The following is a 9,906-nucleotide window of genomic DNA, read 5'->3' as shown; positions in this document are numbered from 1 at the left end:
ATTTTTTAATTATTTTTTAATTTTAAAATAAATAAAGTTTTAATTTTTTTATGTTTTCAAAAACTAATTTATATATATTTAAATTTTTATTTATTTAAATATTAAGAAAATAATAAGATGATAAATTAGAACTCTCAATTATGGTAGAAGTCTTATTTAAATAAAATTAGTCTTTTATTTAATTTAATTTTTTGTCCAAAACTTTATCCGTATAACGATTCCTGCTAAAGTGCTAATGATGGTATAAGACTTTGATGTTATTGTTGTTTTAAAAATTCGATCCTTAAATATAGAGTAAAATTCTAAATTGGTTTATATCAGATAAATAAACTTAACAAAAAATGTTGTCAAATAAACCTCTAATTGTTTAAAAATATTAGATAAATTAGTTTTCAACAAAATAAATAGATAAATTAATCACTTATTCCTTTAAACTTTATAGACAGTTAAATCCTGTTTTAGCAAAAATTAAAAGTTACTATTTTTTTTTTGCATTTTTTAAAAAAATGTTTGGAACTAATTTCTCATTTATTTTGTTAGATAGTTATTTGTCTAATATTCTAAAAGATTAGGAACTAATTTGAAAGATCACTTTGTTATTATTTATTAATATGAATAATAATCTAATCTAAAGGAATGCGTTAAATATATTTAAAAAAATGTAAACACATTGAAATTGCGATTATGTAGTTTGTTATTACTTTTAATAGAACCAAATTAAACAAGTTATCATATAAAATAATTAAGTCGTTTTATTTCATAATGAATATTAAATAGTTGATATATATTTATTTTAAAAAAACAAACAATAAATAAATAGATAATTTTTTATGAGAAATGTTAGAGAATCAATAGAATTTTATTATTTTTGTCAATAGTATTTAAAAATTATTTAAATTAAAAGTATGTTATTAAATTATTAAAATAAAAAAATTAGACTGATGAACAAAAATAATAACAAAAACTAATAAATTTTTTACTAATTTTTGAACATTTCTCATTTCTTAATATAATTACCCACAAAAATACTGATTAGTGTATTGAGATATCCAAAAAGAAAAATAGAGAATAGTTCAAAGCATCCTGCTTGCTCCCTGGAGTTACAATCCTATGTGAACCTTTTCTGCAGAAGAAAGTGAGATTTATATATATTAGAAGTTATAAATTTAATGATGATTATTTTTTATTTTATTATTTTATAAATTCTATTGATATTCTCTATGAACCCTAATCAATCATTCATATATACAAAAAAATAAACAAATCTAAAAATACTAAAAAAAATATCAGGTTATTTTTTGTTTTGCTGGATTCTCACCAAACCTTCATATCTCTTTTCTGTCGCTGTCGTTAGTATTTCCCTCCTCTTCACACTTGTCTCTTCTGATCTCCGCTAAAGAAGACGAAGAAGCTTCCTTCACAGCCCTGCCAAGGTCACCACAGCATTCGCGTGCGCCTGACCAGCCGAGGAGAACATCGACGCGTCAGAGAGCGTTGCCGTCTTCCTTGTTCCAAAGAACATCGCCGTCTTCCTGGTTTCAGAGAGTGTCATCGTCTTTCTCATTCTTTATCACCGTCGCCAGCCTCTCCCTTCCTATAACTCCCTTTCTATGATTTCTATGATTTTAATTATTATATCATTGTTGTGAAAAAAGAAGGAATACGAAATAACTATAGCGAATACATCATAAGATGAAATGGTTAATTACAAATAATTTTGCATCGTTTGAGTTAAGAAAGACAAATACAATGCATAGTATGAACTAAAGTGTATGATGATTATTGTTCTTATTTCTGAACAATCTAAATGACAAGGATGTATTTGGATATAAAAGTTGAATATTAAGACATTGATGCCAGATTGGTGGTTAAAAACATGGAAGATCTTTTGTCTATTCTTCAAATTTGTTAGTATGGCAACATCAATCAATTTCAAGTAATCAAATATTGTTGACGATTTTATGATATATGTGTAACAAGTATCAGGTTGTAGTTCATGTGATTTTCTATGTCTATATATTCTTTTAAACATTTTAATTTCTCTCGCGGTTGGATTAAGTAGAAAAGAAAAAAAAAATCCCAAATTTTGTATTCTTGTTGCCTTTAAAGAAGGGGGGTGGTGTAGCTAGAAATTGAAACCATTACATAATGGATTTGGATACTTATAGACAAACTTTTTATTATAATTTTGGCTTTGGTTAGATCTCTGATTCGTTTTTTTTATTTATTTGTTGAGTGTGTAGAGACTAAAAAGCGGAAAACCTTAAACCCTATCAATGCTAAACTTAATTACTCAAGGATGACAGATAAAAAGAGTTTAGTTGTTATTTTTTATTTTCAATTATTAGAGACTGCAACAAACAGCTTTAGCAAAAATTAAATAACTTTATTGTCTAAATCTTACACAAAATTTAGGTCTTGTGAGAGATTCTACATAAGTTGTGGTGGGTTTGGTTATTTGGATAGTGGTTTTGAGTAAGTTGAGATGCCATAGGCCTTGTGTAGAATCTTATCACAAAAATTAAATGATAAATAAAGTTCAAATTGCTAATATATAAGATAAAGTTCAGATACTTATGTTGAAATGTACTATTCAATTGCAAACGCAATGAATTGTTATTTTGACAGTGAGAATAATATTTTCTTAGTTTTTAGTCGTATCATCGGAATTTATATTTTATAGTGTTAGTATGATATTCCATTTACTCCCTAAGATTAGTAAACAAAATTTGTTGGTTGACTTTAGAAGATGTCAATATATATGGTTAAAATATTTAATTAATCAGCAATGTTATTTGAATTATTATGTAGCTTGTAAAGTTCATTTAAGGATATCATTACATAGCCACATAGATGATATTTTATAATAATGATTTATTTTGTTCTGTATTACTTTTTCCATGCAAGGTAAACTCTTAAATCTATAAACCCCCATAACATGCTCAATTTGTTGCAAGCACTGATCCGGATCCAGACCCAATTCAATAACCCAGTCTAAGTGAAGATTCTGAAATCTCAAATGAAGGAGTAATAGAAAAAGACCCAATTAAAAGTGGAAGGGAGAGGAAGACCCCTGTTTGGGCTAAAGACTACCATATGGGAAAATGAGGGTGAGAGTACACTAGAGTACACTAGGGGTACATTAGGAATGGAGAAAAAGAGTTAGTTACGACACAATAGGATATAGGAGAAGGGGGGAATAGAGGAAGGAGAGAATCAGTTTGTTAGAGGTGGAGTCTGTTCCCTGGACTCGAAGGAAGGGAGTGCTACTGCTGTAATTTGCATTCATAATAATCAATTTTCTATCTCATACCTTCTTTTATTTTTCTAAGCTTTGCTACACTAAATCTGAATTTTGTGTTGTGAATTCCAATCATAACAATTTGGTGCTTTCGTTGAGAGGATTCAATGGAATCAGGAACTCCTATTTCACGGCTCGAGGATGTTTGCAAGCAAAATCGCTCCGAGATCGCTGCATTGCAACGCGGCCAGATTGAGACGATCGCTCAAATAGGGGTACCCAAGAGCGGCTCGGTTCCGTTGAGACCTCTGTCAAGAACATCGAGAAGATGTTGCGTGATTCGCTGAAGCTGAAACTACCCATTCCGGAGTATGGAACACCCAGCGACTTTTCCGCTGTTGTGGGAGATTGGCAGCAACCTCGCTGGCCAAAAGGGGTGAAAACAGAGCTACCCATGTTTGACGGAGAGGGGGTGGAAGACTGGACGTTTCGGGCTCGAGAATATTTCGAAGTATATGCCGTGCCAGAGGCGTGGAGGGTACGAATGCTCTCATTCCACATGACCGGTCCCGCTTATACATGGTATCGTTGATGCGTGAACAATTCCATTAATCACACTTGGGAGAGTTTCTTGGACGCGCTCTGTGTTCGGTTTGGCCGCAGCATCTTTCATGACCCCAAAGCAGCCTTGAAGGAGCTCAAACAAGTCACAACCGTGGTAGTTTACCAGCACCAGTTTGAAGAGCTCTCGAATCAAGTAACGGGGTTGAGTGAAGAATGGCTTACCTCATTATTTGTTGCTGGGTTACCTGAGGCATTGAAGTGTGAACTCATGCTGGCTAAACCTCGCACGTATGTCGAAGCTGTGGCGCTGGCCAAACTTCATGAACAAAAGTTTCAAGCCACCAACCTGAATTTGAGGCCACATGGGAGTAGAACCATGGGAAGCTCCCAACCCGCCCAACTGGGTGCAAATCGTACTCCACCTCCACGATCTCCCAGCTACATCCCATCAGCCACAGGGATGAGCACTGCATCAGAGAAGTCTTCAAACATGCTTCCATCAATTAACCAAACCCACAAACACCTTTCTACTGCTGAAATTAAACAAAGGAGGGATAAGGGGTTGTGTTATTACTGTGATGAAAAATACTCCAGGGGCCATAAATGCAAATCAACGTACTTGTTGTTAGTAGGGGGAGAGGAGTTAGAGGAGTTAACTCGAGAAAGACCAGATGAGGACAAGAGCTTCGATTTGGACATTAATTCGCCACAATCCAGTCCGGAGGAAGGAGTAATGGAGATCAGCTTCAACGCCATGGTGGGTGCGTATCATCCAGAGACTATTCGGATTGCCAGGACTTGTGATGGTCATCCAGTTATGGTGCTAGTTGATGGCAGCAGCACTCACAATTTCATGAAAGCAGCTACTGCCCAGAAACTGTGCTTACCTCTGACCCCAGTGCACCAGCTGAATGTGTATGTGGGTAATGGGGAGTGTATCGGTTGTGTATCCAAGTGCAGTGCGGTGCCATTGCATATGCAAGGGTATGGTTTTCGGTTGGAGACTTTCATACTGGACATTAAGGGTGCAGATGTTGTTCTAGGGGCGCAATGGCTTATGCAACTTGGTGATGTTACGATGAACTACATGCACTTGACCATGGAATTCAAAGTGGGTGAAATTACTATCAAGTTGCAGGGGGAGAGGTTGTTCCAGCCGGGGGCAGTAGGGAACCGAGTCCTCAACAAGATGGTGTCGGCAGATGTAATTGCCTCATTTTTGTATTTGCGTGTGGTTGAATCGATGCCTACAACAGAACTGAGTCCACAAGATGAAGAGGTGCAACTGTTACTAGATGAGTATCAAGAAGTATTCAAGGAGCCAGAGCAATTACCTCCACAAAGGGAAATTGAGCATCAAATTCACTTGCTGCCCGAAACCAATCCAGTGAATGTCCGGCCCTATCGGTACCCACATTTTCAAAAGGAGGAGATTGAGAAGCTGGTAGAGGAGATGATGCAGGCAGGGGTGATTAGGGAAAGTCACAGTGTTTTTTCCAGCCCGGTGTTGCTAGTACGGAAGAAGGATGGTAGTTGGCGGTTTTGTGTGGACTATCGCGCCCTCAATGCCATTACAATCAAAGATAAGTTTCCCATTCCTACTATTGATGAAATTTTAGATGAGCTATACGGTGCTGCCTATTTTTCCAAAATTGATTTACGCTCCGGTTATCATCAGATTCGAGTACGGGATGAGGACATTCACAAAACAGCATTTCGGACACACCTTGGACACTATGAATTCGTTGTGATGCCTTTCGGCCTTACCAATGCCCCTTCCACATTTCAAGCCACGATGAACAAAGTGTTCAAACCCCACCTTCGAAAGTTCATTGCGGTTTTCTTTGATGATATCCTGGTTTATAGCAGATCCAGGGAGGAACACCTTGTTCACCTCAGAATTGCTCTTAGTGTGTTGCAACAGCATCACTTTGTGGCCAAATTCTCCAAATGTGCTTTTTGTCAAGAACAAGTTGAGTATCTTGGGCATGTGGTTACCAAAGAGGGTGTCCAGGTAGATACCTCCAAGATTAAGGCAATAGTGGAATGGCCAAGGCCGACGACCTTAAAACAGCTTCGGGGGTTCCTTGGTCTAACCGGGTATTACCGCAGATTTGTGGCTAGTTATGCGCATCTTGCTGCCCCTCTTACTGAACTACTAAAACGCAACAACTTTCATTGGGATCAAGCTGCTGATGGTGCCTTTGAGCGTTTAAAGTTGGTTTTAACACAAACACCGGTCCTTGCCTTGCCCAATTTTAGTCTTCCCTTCACTGTAGAAACTGATGCCTCATCACAAGGAATTGGAGCGGTGTTGTCTCAACAAGGACACCCTATCGCATATTTCAGCAAGAAGCTCAATAGTAGATTGCGGGTGGCTTCGGCTTATGTGCGGGAACTCTATGCCATTACCCAAGCTGTCGCTAAATGGCGCCATTACTTGTTGGGGCGCCGATTCTACATCAAGACAGACCACCAAGGCTTGCGGAAGCTCATGAATCAGGTGGTGTTAACCCCGAATCAACAGTTTTATCTCACCAAGTTGTTGGGATATGACTTTGAGGTAGTATTTTGCTCTGGCAAGACTAATCATGCTGCTGATGCGGTATCGCAACAGGATGAGGATGTTGAGGTTACAAGCTTTCAAGCATTCTCAACGGTGCAATCATCGTTGTTACCCTCCCTCTTGCATGCCACCGCAGAGGATCAAGAGACCCAACTCCTTATTAGTCAATTCAAGGAGGGAACTCTGCCTCCTGATTTTCATTTTCAGGAAGGATTGTTGGTGTACAAAGGTAGAGTTTGGGTTCCTGATTTTGATGGTCTACGGTCTCAATTACTTAAAGAGTTCCACAATACACCCATGGCGGGTCACACCGGAGAGCTCAAGACGTTTAAAGCATTGGGCAGTGCTTTCTTTTGGCCTGGCCTGCGAAAGGATATTCACAAGTTTATTCAAGAATGTACAATTTGTCAATCCACAAAATATAGTGCTTCTAAACCACAGGGGCTACTCCACCCGTTACCTGTTCCGAGGGGACACTCCATGGATTTTATTGTGCAACTTCCAAAATCTTCAGGATATTCCGCAGTCATGGTGGTGGTGGTGGATCGTTTTAGTAAGACGGCACACTTTGAGGCCCTGCGTACTGGGTTTACAGCTTCTTCGGTGGCTAAGATTTTTATTGCTTCGGTGGTTAAACTTCATGGGTTTCCTTCAATCATAGTTTCAGATCGTGATACCTTATTTCTCAGCAGGTTCTGGCGTAGCTTATTCGAATTTAGTGGTACACAGCTGCACTATAGTACTGCCTATCATCCTCAAAGCGATGGGCAAACCGAAGTTACTAACCGCTCATTGGAACAATATCTTCGTGCCTTCACACATTCACGACCCCAACTCTGGGCCTCATTTTTACCTTGGGCGGAGTTTTGCTACAATAGCTCCTTCCACACGGCCATTCAGATGACCCCTCACGAGGCTCTACATGGATTTCCCATGAATTTACCCCCTGGCTACATTCCTGGATCTTCCCCAGTTCTAGAAGTAGATCAGTTTTTGCGCACAAGGGAGATTCTCAATGATGAACTGGGTTTTTACCTGCATCAGGCACGAATCCGCATGAAAAATCAAGCAAACAAGCACCGTTGTGATAGGGAGTTTAAGGAAGGAGACTGGATTTTGCTCAAATTAAAACCATACCGGCAAATATCCTTGTTCCATGGTGAACATCCGAAGCTGGGGCGGCGATTTTTTGGCCCATATCGGGTCCAGCGACGAGTAGGTAAGCTCGCATACCGGTTGGAGCTGCCCGCCGGTAGCACCATCCACCCGGTGTTCCATGTTTCAATGCTGAAGGAGTTTCACGGTGAGCCACCAACCACATCCCCTGTTCTGGCGACAGCGCCTGCTACCTTCCAACCGCTGCCTTCAGCAATTATTGCGAAACGCACGGTGATGAGAGAAGGCAAATCAATTGAACAAGTGTTGGTGGATTGGGAGGGAACACCCAGAGAAGAGACAACTTGGGTAGATAGAGAAGAGTTACAGAGGTTATTCTCAGATCTTGACCTTGAGGACAAGGTCATTGTCGGGGACGGGATAATTGTTGCAAGCACTGACCCGGATCCAGACCCAATTCAACAACCCAGTCCAAGTGAAGGTTCTGAAGTCTCAAATGAAGGAGTAATAGAAAAAGGCCCAATTAAAAGTGGAAGGGAGAGGAAGGCCCCTGTTTGGGCTAAGGACTACCATATGGGAAAATGAGGGTGAGAGTACACTAGGGGTACACTAGGGGTACATTAGGAATGGAGAAAAAGAGTTAGTTACGACACAATAGGATATAGGAGAAGGGGGGAATAGAGGAAGGAGAGAATCAGTTTGTTAGAGGTGGAGTCTGTTCCCTGGACTCGAAGGAAGGGAGTGCTACTGCTGTAATTTGCATTCATAATAATCAGTTCTCTATCTCATACCTTCTTTTATTTTTCTAAGCTTTGCTACACTAAATCTGAATTTTGTGTTGTGAATTCCAATCATAACACAATTGGATGTGTTCCTTTCTCCTTTATGATTTATCCAAGAAATTGTTGAATTATGGGCTTATAACCCATGTGTACCATTGGAGCAAGTTAGGAGATATTTAGGTTGATTTTTACAAGATTCACTGAAAAAAATAAAAGGAGGTCATGGGCAATGGTAGTATTGAGCTCGGGAAGACAGAAGATGTTGCCGTTGTAAAGGAGGTACTAGCACAATAGTGACACTACTATTTTCATACTGCAGGATATAGATTGCATGTCTGTGTATCCATTTGAAAATATGCCTACACTACATCTATGGCAAGGCACAACATTGCTCATTATAGAATAAACGATAACTTTAATGAGCTCCATCTTAATGAAAAATTGAAACCAAAAAATATTGCTGATCACACAATATTGTCCCATAGTGAGAATATAGATACTACCAAAGGTCTTCACATATTGCCCACTAAACACGGGAGCAGTACTTTATCAAATTAGCTACAAATTTTATTGAAATGGCATTTCAATTTATAATCTGTTAAGATAGTGATGATTTAATTGTTTCAGGTTCTTCAAATATTAAATCCAAGATGTAAAATAAATTGGTTAAGTATTTAAATTTTTGCTAAAAACTTACCAAAAGAATGTTTAACCTCCTCTTTTCTTGTCTCTTTAGAATTTATTTATTCTTCTCACGCAGCTGTATTTGTTTGCACCATGTTAATGCTGATGTCAAAATCTCCTCACTTAATTATTTCATATATTAACTTATGTCAGTGATTTAACTCTTATATTGGTCCTGTTCTTGTTCATTGAAAACAGGTGAGTGACAATGAAGATTGTATCAGCAGCACATTTGAAGAAACTTGTGATTTTATAGATTATGTTGAGCAGATTGGTCAGAGAGTTTTAATTTATTGTTTTGAGGGGAGAAGCAGAAGTGTTACTCTGGTTCTTGCTTACTTAATGCTCAGAAAGTAAGTAAAAGAGATTTGAAATTATGCAATCTTGTTAAATAGTTAAAATAGTTAAATATTTTTTAATTTTAATAGCTAATTATATACTATACTTAAATTAAATAAATATTTTAATCACTGAAATAAATAATTATAAAATTTTTATCAAAATCCTCCCCCTAGCCTTATCTCATTTACAGTGTAAACGAGATACGTGCAAGCTTATCTCGTTTACATTGTAAACGAGATATGTGGTAACTTAATGCATTTGCAGTGTAAACAAGATATAGTAAGATAAATTTTCAACTGCTATAAAAAGATGTGTAACCCTTGACATTCTTCACGTACATTTCATATCTTCTTTTTCCCTATTTTTCTTATAAAGAGTAGGCAAAAATGTCCAGTAATAACGGATATGTGGTTATCTGTGTGTACCCCAATTGTCGTATAAGAAACAGCGACAATGGAGTGATATTTGAGTGTGAGAATCTGTTACTATTGCACACTCAATGCGTAAGTTCGTTGTTCGAGTTGAAGAGTTTGATATTGAGCAATCTTGGGGGAACACAGAGAAGAGAGATTGGAAGGGTGGGGTATAAGTTACTAGCACCGTTAGGTAAT

Source organism: Arachis ipaensis, chromosome B06, assembly GCF_000816755.2.
Source record: "Arachis ipaensis cultivar K30076 chromosome B06, Araip1.1, whole genome shotgun sequence".
Classification (NCBI taxonomy): domain Eukaryota; kingdom Viridiplantae; phylum Streptophyta; class Magnoliopsida; order Fabales; family Fabaceae; genus Arachis; species Arachis ipaensis.
The sequence above is the reverse complement of the archived record's forward strand: the minus strand, read 5'-3'. Positions refer to the sequence as shown.